This window comes from Mesoplodon mirus (assembly GCF_964341445.2).
Source record: "Mesoplodon mirus genome assembly, chromosome: 9".
Lineage (NCBI taxonomy): Eukaryota > Metazoa > Chordata > Mammalia > Artiodactyla > Ziphiidae > Mesoplodon > Mesoplodon mirus.
Window position 1 is genome coordinate 78,829,933 of NC_138985.1, and position 15,818 is coordinate 78,845,750.

Below are 15,818 nucleotides of genomic sequence, written 5' to 3' on the forward strand. Positions count from 1 at the left end.
TTACATTAAATCTATTTACTATAATACAAATAAATGTGATTTTCTTTTTGCTTATTTTTCACACTTTGGCCTGAATTGGAGATTGCTTCTTCATGTAATTTATAAATATATACAATTTCAAAGCTGTAGTAAGATGCTAGCATTATGGCTAGAGAAATAAAGAAGGGTGGAGTTGGACTATTTTGTTGATGTCTAGGCAGCTAGTCTGAGCAGGTTAGGAAAGAAGAGGAATGAGACTAGTTTGAAAAAGTGGATGGAAACCTTGAAAGACTTACACAGAGGTGTGTGAAGAACAGTAAAGAAAGGTGCTGAAGAATAGATATTAATTAGCAAGATTGCAAGCTAACTTCACTAGGATGAGAGGAATAATTCACAGTATCCTTAGATAGGCTTCTCTGGCTCTAAAGTTCCAGAGCGTTCACAGGGGGACAAGATGTTGCTGAAGCAAGAAGCTTGATATTTTTTAAATTCAATATACATTCTTTTTTTAAAAAAATGTTTGAGAACCAGTAGTTAATTTAATTTTATTTATTTATTTATTCGTCTGCACTGCACAGCATGCAGGATCCCAGTTCCCCAACCAGGGACCAAACCCAAGCCCCTTGCATTGGAAGTGCACAGTCCCAACCACTGGACCTCCAGGGAAGTCCCTTGATGTCCTATTTACATCCTCACCCAACAGTCCTGAAGCACCGGCTGGCCTCTTCCTCTTCTGTAAGCGCTTGGGAGTCAGCTGCAGAGGCAAACAGGGGCAGGATGGCTCAACAGTGACTTGCCTGAGCCCAGACCACACTGTGTTTTTCTGTTAGTGTTTGGAATAGAATACGAAGTCCTTAAGCTTTTATATTATTTAGCCTTCAGTAGATTTTCAGATACCTGAACTTTAAAGTAGCAGTCCTTCCCTTTGCTTTTCCATGATTGGGCATATTTATGAGAACAACTGAAACTTTAAATCTCCTACTTTCATTGTCAGTAAAAGCAGCAGAAATGACAGCAATAAAAAGTCTTGGCTTCTATTCTAATCGATGACCAATCCTTTCCTATCTAAGCAAACCCATGTGACAGAAAGCAGTGATCTGTAACACCATTATCACTAAAGGCCAGCCAGCAATTTTGTTACAAAACCTTCTGAGGTGGTTTGTAATCTGGCTGTTTTAATTAAACCTTACCAGCCCAGATTGCAGAGGGAAAGTACTGGGAATTTTCCACTGAAATGTCACTCTTAAGACAGTGTTTTACTATAAATTTGATATCAGAAATCATAACAATATTTAGTACCAGATAATTGGCATAACAATTATCTTGACTGACAGCTTGTGAACTTGGGAAGTTAAATTAAAATTGATATGCTTATTTGTCTCTTGAACTGTCAAATCAACACAAGCACCTTTTGCTTTTTCAGCACTGCTACAGCTTGGGGCAGTTGGCTGCAATCCATAGTTAATTCTGTGCCTTTTAGCAGGAGATAGGATTTGAGTTCATTTTTCTCTTTTCTTCTTGTTTTTGACCTTAGAGAAGGATAATGAGAATTATGGTATTGGTAAATTTACCAGTACAAACTGGGGCCATAGAAAGCTAAATGTCTAGAAGAATATTTTCTTGGTTTAATTCATCTCTTCAGAGAGTTTAGGACATGTAAAGCAACTAATAATAGCAATAGCTACCATTACTGAGTGTTTACTGTGTGCTGGGTACTAGGCTAAATCCATTCCTGCATTTATGACTATAGAACCACTCTAATAGAGGAAGTTAACAGCACCACTTCATAGATGAGGAAATTTGCCCAAATCTCCCAGCCAGTAAGTGGTGGATTTGTGATTTCAACTTTGCTCTGCTTAACCCTGGAGACCATGTTTTAAACTATATCATAATGCTTCCTGTCACAAACTACCCCCTTTCTACCAAAAATCAAATTCTTTTTCCAAGAGTCTAAGTTAATGTGAGGTTTTTCTTATATTGTCTTTTATCTAAAGGAAAGCTATTTATTCTAGAGCTACATACAAAAAAAAAAGAGATAAATATAAAACATTCAATTTATCTACTCTTAGCTTAAGAACAGTCATAAAACAATATAATTTTACAAAAGTGAACGTTATTATTTTTATTTTACTTCTATATTACAGCTGGTTGGGAGAGAGAGAAGTAAGGTGAAGCAGAAAGTAGATGAAAAGGAGAAATGAAAAGGAATGACCAGGAAGTTGAGGGGAAAGGAAGATTGATGGGAGTGAGGAAAGTAAGAATGGAAACAATTCCTAGAAACAGTGAGGAAGGCTCTTGTACCATCTTTGACCTTCACCACTGAGAATTTTTTCCAAGTCTCTCTTTAATCAAGTTCTTTCTTTTAACATGATCAATTTCTTCCCTCCATTGACTTCATCTTCTTTGCCTTCAAAAATACACAGCCCTCTTCTAACATGAAGAGACCTTCCCTTGGTCTTGAGCCCTTTCTATCACTGGTTGAATTAGTGATTGACTTGAGAACAAGGTCTGGGCATCCATTTACCAGGCATTAGCTGCTAAGTCCTAGGGGTACAGAGAAGCACCAGGACGGGCTCTTTCCTTTTCATAAGCAAACTTTCTGAATGATTGGAAATTAATCATGAGCAGGGAGATATATCTAAGACCATATTTTATTATGATAAATCAATTAAGAATAAAAATCTGCCAAACCAGCTTATAGTGTTATGTAGATAGATCAACTACCATAGCAATTGTTCTCCCTTTTTCAACCACTTATTTCTTCTTTTTGTGGACTGTGATTACTACCTTCATTTCCTTTCTGTCCTCTCATTGTGACAGTTTGGTACATGACTATCCCCCTTCTAAGCTGCACACTTGAATGTCACCAATTACTTCCTTATTGAAAAATCAAATGTTTCTTTTACTCTCATACCTTCTCTTCTTTCTATTGTACACAGTGTGTGTATATATTGTATGACTTCCTTCAGCTCTTCTCTCCACCCTCAAATTATTTCTTTCTAGAACTGTAGCTCAAATCATTCTGGTTTAGAATAGCTTTACCTCAAACTGGATAAGCTTGGTTAGAAAAGCTTTATCTTGAACAATCTAAGTTTGGCTTGCTAAATTTGGGGCAAGCCACTCAAGTTGAAGTTCTGAGTATTCTAAGTCATATATTCAGGTCATAGATTTCATTCTTTTACATCTGGAATATACCTTCAAATGATGATGTTTTCTCTCCTGAAAGGAGATAGGGTCTTGTGTGCAATTTTTCAGCTGGGGGGATTATTTTATATTTGATACACATATATCAGAAGTAAACATGGATTTTAGAAACCTCACTTTTAAAAAAAATTAATTTTATTGAAGTGTAGTTGACTTACAATGTTGTGTTAATTTCTACTGTACAGCAAAATGATTCAGTTGTACATATATATACATTCTTTTTCATATTCTTTTCCATTATGGTTTATCACAGGATATTGAATATAGTTCCCTGTGTTATACAGTAGGACCTTGTTGTTTATCCATTCTGTATATGATAGTTTGCATCTACTAAACCCAAACTCCCACTCCATCCCCCCCCACCCCATTCCTCCCCCTCGGAACCACAAGTCTGTTCTTTATGTCTGTGAGTCTGCTTCTGTTTCATAGATAAGTTCATTTGTGTCATATTTTAGATTCCACATTTAAGTGATATCATATGGTATTTGTCTTTCTCTTTCTGACTTACTTCACTTAGTATGATAATCTCCAGGTCCATCCATGTTGCTGCAGATGGCATTATTTCATTCTTTTCTTATGGCTGAGTAGTATTCCATTGTATATACATACCACATCTTCTTTATCCATTCATCTGTTGATAGACATTTAGGTTGTTTCTATGTCTTGGTTATTGTAAATTAGAAATCTCATTTTTTGATATCCAATGACTCAGGCTTTTTGGCTTTCTGGGTATAGGGTTTGGGAGTCCAGGGGGAAGTCCAACTTTGCTAAAAGTAATCTAAGTTGAGTTCTAACTTTGTCCTATCCACCTTCTCTTACTTTAGAGGGAAGACCACCAAACTCCCTGGATTTTACCATAAGAACTTCAACAACAATATCCTTACCATAAAGGCACAGACTATATGCTCAAATATTAGGTCACATTTTGCATATTTCTTTTCTCCATTTTGTGTATACTCATTGTGGAGTTACTTATTTTGGGAATTGAATATCCCATGAAGGTTATCAAATTTATTATAGATATAGTTACTCTTTGCCCTTCTCTCTTTAGAATTACAAAATTTTGCATTTTTAAATGATTCTGTAGGTTTTGCTTACTGACATAGTAAAGAGATTTGGGTTGTGTCCATATAAAGAAGAAATAAGTGGTTGAAAATAGGGGAAACAGTTAATATGGTCATTTATCTATCTATATGGCAGTAAACAACTGGTTTGTCAGACTTCTATTCTTAATTGATTCAATTATCATTGTAAAATATGGTCTTAGATATCTATCAGCTGATGATTAATTTCTGATTCATAATGCTGCTTCTTCTCACAATGTGCCCTTAGAAATTTTCCAATAGAAATGAAATCTTGAAAAATAAGTATTAGCTAATTTGAAGAACTTGGAACCCAGATGAAGGAAATAGAGACAATTTACATAATGAGGCTCCAATTTTTTCAGCTTTAAAAGACTATACAACATTTGGGTTCTGGAATTCTTAAGAATATGGTTTAGACTTGGATTTGGTAGTAAATATCCACATTTACATTCATTATGTATAATTATTACTCCAGTAGAGCCAGTGAGGTCTGAGTTTTATTAGCCATGAATAAAGAGTGAAAAAAGAGATAACACATGTAAACACACTTAGTGAACTGTAATTTCTATGTAACTGTTAACAACAACAGTTACTGTTTTAACAGACAGGCTAACTCTCTGTAGTCAATGGAAGAAGCATGAAGTCCGTGGCAACTTCTATCAGTCAGGATGCAGACAAAAAATAAATGACTCACTTAAACCAAGAAATAGAGGAGAGCTTAATGAAAGGACTGTTTACAAAGATGCATGGAAAGTAGGCAAGGTCGAAGTGAACCAGCAGGGAATGATGAAGCACAACAGAACTAGCAATAGTAGGGAAATATCACCTCCCTAGGCCTGAAGCAACAAGACAAGGGAGAAGTTACTCAAACCCAGAGAGAGAAAGCAGCTGTAGGAGTCTTTTTGACAGTGTTGTGGTCTTTAGTAGAGGGAAAGAGTCCAACCATGGTCAAGAGAACAGATACCTAGTCTCACTCTCCTCTCGCTCACTTTAATCTACTAGTGTCTCCCATTGGCTGGACCCATATGGAGGCCAGAAGACAACACAGCCCATTGGTGCACTTCATGTACATCAGCCTCTGGAACACAAAGTAAGGAAGAGAAGCATCAAGAGTGAATTTGCTCTGGAAGAGCAAGTAAATACATCCAGCTCACAGGCTAGGCTGATATCTATGGCCTATGTCAATTCATTTGGAGTCAATTAACTTTTATTGGCCCAGATAACATCACTCTTTCCTTTGAATGTCACCAATTACTTCCTTCTTGACAAATGTTTCTTTTACTCTTACACTTTCTTTTCTTTCTATTGTACATACTGGATTATCTCACCTACATTTTTCCACCCAAGTCATTTATTTCTAGAACTATAGCTCAAATCTTCATTCTAGTTCAGAAAAGCTGTATCTTGAACTGGATGAGCTTGGCTTCCTAAATTTGGGACAAGCCACTCAAAGGGAATTGAGGTTCTATCTGATGTTTCCCTCCCAAAAGAATGTGTAAAACTTAGAAGAGATCGTTGCCTTGGGTGGACAGTTGAACCATGACTTATGAAGTCTATGAATACTGTGAGTTAGAAGCATGACAATATTGGTAGCATGCCAAAGTACACAATACTTGTCTTTACAGATCACTATCTACTGTACCAACCTCTCCTGAAACCGTCACGCAAATGGGAAAAAGAAAAAAAGTCATACATCTTAAATTTACACAGGAACTGCTGTATCAGGAAGTGTTAAGCTGTTAGAAGATTCTGAATCTTAAAAACACATCTTATGCAGCCATATTAGCTTTGTATTCCTGTGAATAGAGTCCATTGGATAATGGCTCTTGTTGAGTTAACCAAGATGGCTTTGCCAAATGAGATTACCTTGAAGGAGGAGTAATTTGGCCCCTACTTTCTCTTCAATCTCATCTTTCGTTATTCCCTCTAACACCCATAGTGCTCATGCACACACCAGACACACACCCTCAGACAGACACACTCCACCCCACCATACTAAGCCTCCTTCTTAACTCTGTTTTGTACATGCTGTTCCTACTGCCAGGAACACTCTTTCTGCTCCTTGTATGTTTCCCCTCCCACCATTCACTATATTATATTATACTTGCTTACTAATGACATTATGCTGGGAACACCCTGAGAGTAGGGCCTATTTCTTACTTATTTGTCATTAAACCTCCAGGACCTTTTCCAGTGTTTGGCATATAATAGCTTCTCATTATCTGTTGAATTAATAAATGAATGAAGGAAATAGCAATGGGAAAAACTTTACTCACTGATATTTATTCTCAAGTTAGTTCTGCTTAGGATGATCTCATTAGTAAAGGTGAAAGAAAATTGCAAAGTGCCTGAATAATTTAAAAATACAGTGTAGGTCCCAAATAAGCAGCAGAACAATAGCCAGAGTGTTGCATTGTGAGGACTCCAGACTTGTGAGACAATGGTGAGGAAACTGGCTCTGCCAGTGCTGTCCAGGTTAGATGCCCATCAGAATCCCTTCAGGTTACTTATCTCAATTACTGATGCCAGGCCTTCTGCTTCTCAGACCTTCTGAGTCAGCACCACAGGGGGTGTGTTCTGAGAGACTGTGTTTCAGCATCTGCCCCCACGAACCCCCAGGTGGTGGTTCTGGTGCACACTCTAGCAAGAGAAGCTTGCTTGATCCCTGAAAAGTCTTGAAGCTCCCTGAGGACTTGTGATCTTGCCACGGGTATGAGTCATTAACAATCTTAAGTTTGTAAACGATATTTGTAAATATTCAGTTTTATGTTTTAATTTTTTATGACTTGTCGGCTTTTCCCTGGGGAGATGTTTAACTTTCGTTTGCTGTTTTGTATTGCAGGGCCTTATTCACTTGATTAATTTTTAATTGAAGAATCATGCTGAGATACTTCCAGACTCTGAGTGGAGACAGCGCAGTACTGCTTTCCCGGTGCAATTCTCATTAATGCACCGTCTCTGTGGTCCCTGCGGACCACCAACTTCTTCATCCTCCGATTATATTTATTCTGTGGAGAGGAAGGCAGAAAGTTGGGGAAAGGTAAGCACAGCTGAGCAATGTTGAGATATGCTGGGTAGCAGAATGTTAAAGCCTACTTTTGCATGTCTGTAGGTAGGAATCTACTTGTGTGTTTCCATGGAATCATCCAGTATAGTTCTGCCTCTTTGTTTTCGCAATCACTTGCTTTTCTTGGAAAATTGGTTATTCTAAAATTAAGCATTTAACTTCAGCCGAGACCTCTGCTAAAACTTCCTAATATGCAACCCAGTCTTGAAAATGATTGTTAGAGTCATTTAGTTAGATGGTTCTGCTGATTCTTCTATTTAGGCTTGTTACTGAAGGCAAGTGAGTCATTTTCTTATTATAGCTCATTGTAACTTAACAAATGATCTTCAGAATAGTCAACAGACCGTTCCTGATGCTCACCTGGGGGCTTTGTTGTTTCTTCGTGTGAATCCGATTTTGAATGTTGTACAAAGCTGCATGAAAATGTTAGATATAAAAGAAGCCTGACATATAAGATTATGGAAGGATAGTGGATTATTATCTATTTCTATGTAAAAAATTTCCACAAAGTTAGTGGCTTACCACTCATTTATTAGCTCAGAGACCCAGAGGTCAAAAGTCTGGCAGGGGCTTGGCTGAATTCTCTGGTTAGGGTCTCTACAAGGCAGAAACCAAGGCAGTGGCCTTGTGGGAGAGGGACAGTTTTTATCTGGAGGCTCTGGGGAGGAATCTGCTGCCACACTCACTCAGGTTGTTGGCAGAATTCAGTTCCCCGCAGCTGTGGGACTGAGGTTGCCATTACTATGCTGGCTGTTGGCTGGGGGTCTTCTTAGCTCTTAGAGGCAACTCTCTAGTCCTTGCATGGCACCCTCTCCATTTTCAAGGTCAGCAATGGTGCATCAAAATTTTTTTCATGCTTCAAATCTCTCTGGCTTCACCTTCTGCTACCAGCTAGAAAAAAATCCTGCCTTTAAAAGGGCTCATGTGATTAGGTCAAGCCTACCCATATATCCTCTATATCTTAGAGTCAATTGATTTGGGACTTTACAACTTAAAAAATCTATTACAGCAGTACCTAGATTAGTGTTGAATAACACTAGTTCAGTTGAATAACTAGGAGACAGGAATTTTGGAAATCCATCTTGGAATTCTGGCTAAAACAGACAGGGACAGTATTTAAATGATAAAACAATTATTATAATTTATAAATATATATAATCTATATTACGTATGCAACCTATATTATTCGATTTTAATTGGCTGATAATAGGCTGCTATCTTTGGGAAAAATACTAGTTGTGACAGTATATAATATCATTTGTATATTATATGTAAGCCAGAAATTAGGGTACAAGAATGTAAGATCTTTTACCAAATTTAAAGGTATACTTCCTCTTGAATTTTGAACAAAATATTTCATCTCTACAGGCAGGACTTTCAGGTCATCTAAATGCTCACTTCAATGCTGAAATCTCCTAGAAATTTCCCAATTGTTACCTGCCAGGCCTGAGGACTCATTCTTTCCTAAGTCTGTTGCCCAGTATCGAGAATTCATTTATGGACCAAGATAGCTAGTAAAAAACTCCCGTTCTGATTGGCTTATATTATGTTTAAAACCAGCAACATTTCGTGAGAAGTCCTTTTCCTGACCACTTCCACAGGCCAGCTAGCGCATTGTGTCAAAGTTTTTACTAAACATACACATTTTTTTCTTCAGTAGCATTGAGTGACAAGTAAAGGGGATCTGTTTATGATAATGTACTTAAAGTCTGTGAGAGAAAATAGTTTTTACAACGAGTAGAATCATAAGAACTGGGTCAAAGGTTAGCACATGTGGTTGAACTATAGATTTGCATATTGACCTTGGGACCAAGAACAAAACTATAGCAAGGTGTTCAAAGAAGAGGGGAGAATCAGGAGAAGGATAAGACCAGCAAAGTGCCAAGGGGAGGATGGCTAAGGATAGCTAAGGGCTGGGATGAGACGAGCTGTCCAAACTGGCCAGAGTGAGGTTGTGCTTCTATATCTCGGCACATCCTGAAGCTTGAGTTTGAAGCAAGGCAATGAATGAAACTAGAAAGAATGCAGAAACCAGGAGAACACAGATAATGGAGATCAGTGGTTCTTCACTTCTAATAAACCCTTTCTAAAAAAAACAACAACAACAACACACATACAAAACCACACATATAGTTTTGTATTTAATTCTGGATCCCATAGGAATTGGGACTCTGTACAAATGTTTAGATCAGCAGTCACCCAACACAGGCTCTGGATTAGATGCAGACCCAGAATTCAGGGACAAGCCCTGAAACCACGTACAGAACCATAATGGGGCAGCAATAAGCAGCAGGCACCACTATCCTTGATTCTGAAGTTACCCTCTTCTTTCACCAAGAATCTTATACACTCTGGTCATTTAGAAGTCAGTCTTACAGCTGGACCCCTGCAAGGTTTAGAAGGAGTGAGATTACAGAGGATGGATTTATGCATGTAAGATAGGAAGAAGGGTGAGTCCTAACATCTAGATTATATTCTCAAGCAGATATGATGGATACTTAAACTGGAACTACCTTTCATTTTTTCCTTTACAGATTCTTATCCTCCTCACACATTTCTGGCTGGCTCCTTTATGATCTAATTCTTAAACTTGCCCATCTGAGAAAAGTGTTAAAAGTCTTTTTAAGCTGGATGTTCACACAAGCTTATTTAGTTTATATTCCTGAGTTATTTAAATAATTAAAAAGGAGCCTCAAGAAATTGTCAAATGAAATAGATACCTAATAATTGATGAAATACAAATGAGTTTGAACTAGAAAGACAGAGCAACGGCAGATTTAGCCTCCAAGGGAAGATAGTCAAGAGGAAGCATTAGAAAATATCGTTTGGGTTTTGTCTAGGGACATTTGTCAAGAAGTCACTAAAGTTAGAGTTTTAAGAAGGCACTGTCTTCTCTCCCCTTTATCAAATCTGTAGCTGGAAAAACTATGCCAGTTGAGAAGTTCATTGATTATGAGTATCTACACTGCATCCAGAGAGGCCTGAGAATTATCCACATAGACTGTTCCACCAGGGTGGACTCTCCCAGCCCATCTACATGTTACACTCACACTAGGGATTCAGTGTGTCAGTTATTCTCTCTGACTGGTATCACCATCAGTGGTCAAAATTTAGCTTCAGGAAGGAACAGTTTGGGGAATTTTAGTTCACTAAGCATGCCATAGCTGTCATAACTGAAGGTTAGTCTGTGTTCTGAGCTCAGTTTCTCTTTAGGAAGGAGACATTGCTACTGATGAGGAACATCCTGAACGCTTGGGACTCCTTCTTAGGTAGGGAACTCATGTATAAGGACAGATCAAGAAAGAGATTCCAGAAATGAGGCTGTGTTGGGGAAGTCTATTATTAATGTGTTTGGAAAGATTCAACTACTCTTCTAGTGAGGAATCAGTTGCATTGAACATGACCTAATTGATTATAAGTGGCAACTATAATTCATAAATCGTTTAATATTTGGTTGTTATCCTTTCTGTGTAGGTGAGCAGGTGCATGATTATAGTCCTAAGCCTCATATGTATTCAGGATGCAGAGTGTTCTTAGCTGCAATATTTCATTGATGGTTATAGCTCTCTGAGGTAGGCAGGGAAGTTATTAATGTTGTTATCTCCAACAGATGTATAACTGGGGCACAGAGGGATAAAGTAACTTGGCCAAAATTACAGATGTTGTAAATAACAGACCTGGGACTTGTACCCTGTCTCCTTACTCTTGCATGCCTGTAGAGGCACTTCTCCGCCGCCATCCTCAAGGAAGGTGCTCTGTGATTTGTTTTTCCAGAAGTGATGATAAGATTGTGCTTTTTAGTGGTGCCTTGGGAGCCCCATTAGCAATACCCATGTCAGGAGTGAGTGGCACAGCCTGTGCACCTTGAATGGGGCTTTCCTTCAGGTGGCAATTAACTGGCATATCATCATGATCAAAATCACGTTCTATTCAACTTTAGTAGATGAATGCAAGCAACCTCACTGAAATGCCTAGAACAGTGCCTGGCACTTGATAGACACATAAAAACATATGTTGAAGTCACTGTTATTAGTGTTACATATATGATTAAAACTTTTATAGAGTAGGTTTAGTCAGAAGAGTTTATTCATTAATTCTGTGCTTGGCATTGCTCTGAGCTCTAGGAATTCAATGGTGAGACAAAGGTTCCTGCTCTCATGGAGCTTATTGTCTAGTACAGAGAAACAGATATTTAATAAGTAAGAAAATGTCATAAATGGTGAGTGATCCAAAGAAAATTTAAATGAATCAGGTAATAAAATGACAGGCCAGGGAGTGGGCAAGCATTTCAGAAAATTCCCTTCTGAGGTGGTAACGTGTATGACATGTGTGCTGAGGTGGTAACATGTGCTGAGACCTGAATGATATGATGGTGCCTGTTGTACAAAGATCTGGGTGATGAGATTTCCAGGACAGGACTCTTAGAAGTTAATAAGCTGGGTGTGGTTTTTTTTTTCAACATCTTTATTGGAGTATAATTGCTCTACAATGGTGCATTAGTTTCTGCTGTATAACAAAGTGAATCAGCCATATGTATACACATATCCCCATAGCCCCTCCCTCTTGCGTTTCCCTCCCGCCCTCCCTATCCCACCTCTCTAGGTGGTCACAAAGCACCCAGCTGATCTCCCTGTGCTATGCAGCTGCTTCCCACCAGCCAGCTGTGTGTGTTTGAGGGACCAAAAACCCCAGAGGACCAGTGAAGTTGGAGTGTCCTAACTGAGGGGACAAGGAGAACACGGGGAGGATGAAGAGCTAGTCAGGGCATTATGGACCATGATAGGAATTCGAAATCTATTCTAATTATACTCAGAAGTTGTGGGAGGGTTTGAAGCAAGGTGGTCATAAATCTGATTTATAGTTTAGATGATTTAGACTCTTGTGTCATGAGTGGACTGTGGGGGGGCAAAGGAAGTGGGTTCAAGTGAGGGATGTTGTTGGTGGGGCAGAGAGAGTGTCAGTGGAGGTGGTGAGAAGTGCTTGGGTTTGACATGTGCAAACTAGAGGTAGGACTTGGTTGATGTGATTGACTGCGAGGGGGACACGGGAAGAGATGAATCCAGGATGATTCCTAGGGTTTAGGCTTGAGCAACAGGTGGCTGGTTGTGTCATCATTTGAGGAACAGGATTTGTGTGAATGGGGTGGGGATGGAGAATCAGGAATTATTGCCCAAGACACAAATGAACTTATCTACAAAACAGAAACAGATTCACAGACATAGAGAACAGACTTGTGGTTGCCAAGGGGTGGCGGGGGAGGGAGAGGGATGGAATGGGAGTTTGGGCTTGGTATTATATTTAGAATGGATAAGCAACAAGGTCCTAATGTATAGCACAGGGAATTATATTGAATATCTTGTGATAAACCATAATGGAAAAGAATATAAAAAAAAGAATGTATATATGTGTATAACTAAGTCACTTTGCTGTACAGCAGAGACAGGCACAATATTGTAAATCAACTATCCTTCAATTTTAAAAATTAAGAAAAAACCGAATTATTGCCCAAGAGCATCCTTGCCACCAAGAAATCTCTGCTTGTAAAGGGAGAAGCTGAAGAACAGGCAGAACTAGGATGTCAGAAGATTGGGGCTTTCTTTGATCTCTCCCTGTTGCGGTATGTAGGTCCAGGAAAGTGTATTCTTAATGCTTTGTGTCTATTTCCTTTCTTAAGGACGCGAGGTTAAATACATAGAAGTGCATATGCACAGTAACCTTCCCCAAGAGTTCTGAGCTCCTCGGGTTTTGGTGTTATACAGGTGTAACTGGTTCCCCCAAAGGTCATGCAGTGTATCTCCTCGAGAGTGATTTATGTTAGCAGCTCTGATTGTTTATCTCTTCAGCAACTCTGCTGCCAGGAATAGAAAGAAAATCCTGAGACATCTTATTCTTCATTAGGTGGCAGGGGAAGTGGTTTAAAGTCCCTGTCAAAGTTATTAATTAGCCACTTAGCTCAGTTCTATACTAAAGTATAAGGAATTCTTTCTCCTCATCTTGTAGGAATATTGAAGAAAGCAAAATACATAAAATAAGCAATAAGAGTGTGTAGGTTACTGAAAAATAATACTTGTCTCCTTGCCACAGTTGTCTCCACAAAAGTAAGTCAAGGCTTTGAGCATCCATTAACATTTGGTTATACTTTATTCAGCCATTCATTCACTGTGGTAAAATAAGCTGTCACCAGGAGATGACACTTGGGTGCCAAATGACTTCCCTGATTTCGTCAAAGACTCTAGATGGTCTTTAGATTGGTGCTAATAATAGGAGTAATGAGTGAAGTCAGTCAGAATGATTATCCCCCATACACTGATGTGGATGTTTTTCCTCTTCACATATTTAACACTCAAAGATCGCCAAGCATTTCTAAGACCCTAAACTTGTGAGACTTTTGACAGCTGAGAATTTGAGGCATTGAAGAGGTGGAGGGCTTATCTAAAGTTAGGCTGGAATTAGACTCTGAAGAATCTAAGTCTATTGTGGGTAAAAAAGTGGAAATTTATTTCCAATGACTAATGACCCCGCCTCCCTTATCTGAATCATTCCCCTCCCCAATGGACCAGGGCCTTACTGTGTACACTTCCTGGACCTCTCATTTCAGAAGAAAAGGTAATGATTAATGAATTCATGATTGAATCAGATTGGTCACAATTTTAAATGTTATTCCTCCAGACAGGATTCAAAATTTTAAGAGTATATACTCAGGGAAATGTTTAGCTTAAGGGGAAAAAATGAGTCTTTGATACTGGACTTTTAGTCACATAGCCTCTGGTTGGACATGTGTTTGAGACAAGGGGAATCTTCCTGGTTCCCCAAGTCATGACGAATCAAAGATCACCAGCTTTATTATTGTTAAGACTGGTCCTGGTGCATCTTCCATTGATTCTCTGAAGCCCAAGAACAATAGAGACCGAAATATCCACCCCACCACTTGTAGGGCTTTCTGTAAAACAAAAAGAGTATTTTTACTGAAGCACCCTCTATTAAATATTATTTACATACATGTATTTTAGAAAAATAGTAAAATGTTTCTTTCTTAAATTCTCCTTTCTGCCATGCTTCCTCCTTACCAGTGGTACATAAATAAAGATAGCTGGTTAAATTAAAGCCAATACGTGGCTGTACGTCAATGACTGAGAGCTTACTTTAGCATGGTGGGTCTCAAACTTGAGTGTACAATGTGCATCAGAATCACCCAAAGAGCCTGTTAAAACACAGATTGCTGGACCCCATTTCTGGAGTTTCTGATTTAGGAGGTCTGGAGTGGGCATTGAGAATTTGCATTTCTTGTCAGTTCTGAGGTGATGCTGATGCTTCTCATCTGAGGACCACATTTTGGGGTCTACTGGCCTAACCTTCACTCTCATCTGACTCCCCTCATTTGAGTCTCTGTTGGAATAATGAAGAGTGGATGTTGCAGGAACCAGAACTTTTCACTTTGAACCAAAGGACCTTAAGTCTCTAAATTTAATCCCTAAATTATTCCCTACCTTAATTTTGTCAAGAACATCTATTTCACATAACTTACTTTTTAAGAGTTAAGAATTGTATTCACCTAGACAACTCTCCCAACTTGTTATAATACCAGTTCTAGAGACCCCACAGAGCTCAATCAAATGTACTTCTCTGTCTACTCATGGACTAAGTTTCTCTGACATGTTGGAAACTTGTGTTATCATTTGGTTTAAAAATTAATTTGCAAACTGAGCTTAAGGTGTGTCAGTACTCTTCAGTGGGTTGATAAAGATCAAATTACCTGGTGTCACAATTCCCTTCAGCTGCTTGTGATATAATTTCCTCAGGAGCTATTTCAAACGTCACCTTTTCATGAACACTTCCCCATTTCTCTCAGGCAAGAGGGAGCCTCCCTTGCAAGGTCCACACCGCACTTAGTTCACACGCTGCTGTTTATCACAGGGAACTACAATATATTAAATGACTTTGCTTTTTTGTTTGTTTTTTGTTTGTTTGTTTTGACCATGCCACACACATGTGAGATCTTAGTTCCCCGACCAGGGACTGAACCCGGGAAGCATGGAGTCTTAACCACTGGACGCCAGGGAAGTCCCTCACAGGGAACTACAGTATATTCTACCACAGGTCTTTTACCTTGCAGTAGATTGTGAACTGTTCAAGGAAGGACCAACTGTAATTTTTTGTAACATCAGGGCCAATTATAGTGCCAATTATGTAATAGATAAATAAATGTTGCTAAATGAATGGGATTTTTAAAAGTTATTGTGAGGCAAACATTGATAAACAGCAGAAGAGGAGAACCACATTCTATCAATAATAGTATACCATTTCCCTTTTGGACTAAATAATAAACTCAATAACAGATACAGCTGATTAATCTTGTGGCTGTTTTGAAGTATAAAGATGAGTGAACTGGTGATAAATGAACTGGATTCGACTATTAAAATGGTGACATTTATTATAAAAATAATATATGTTTATTGTAGGAAATCTGAAAAATACAGAAAGGA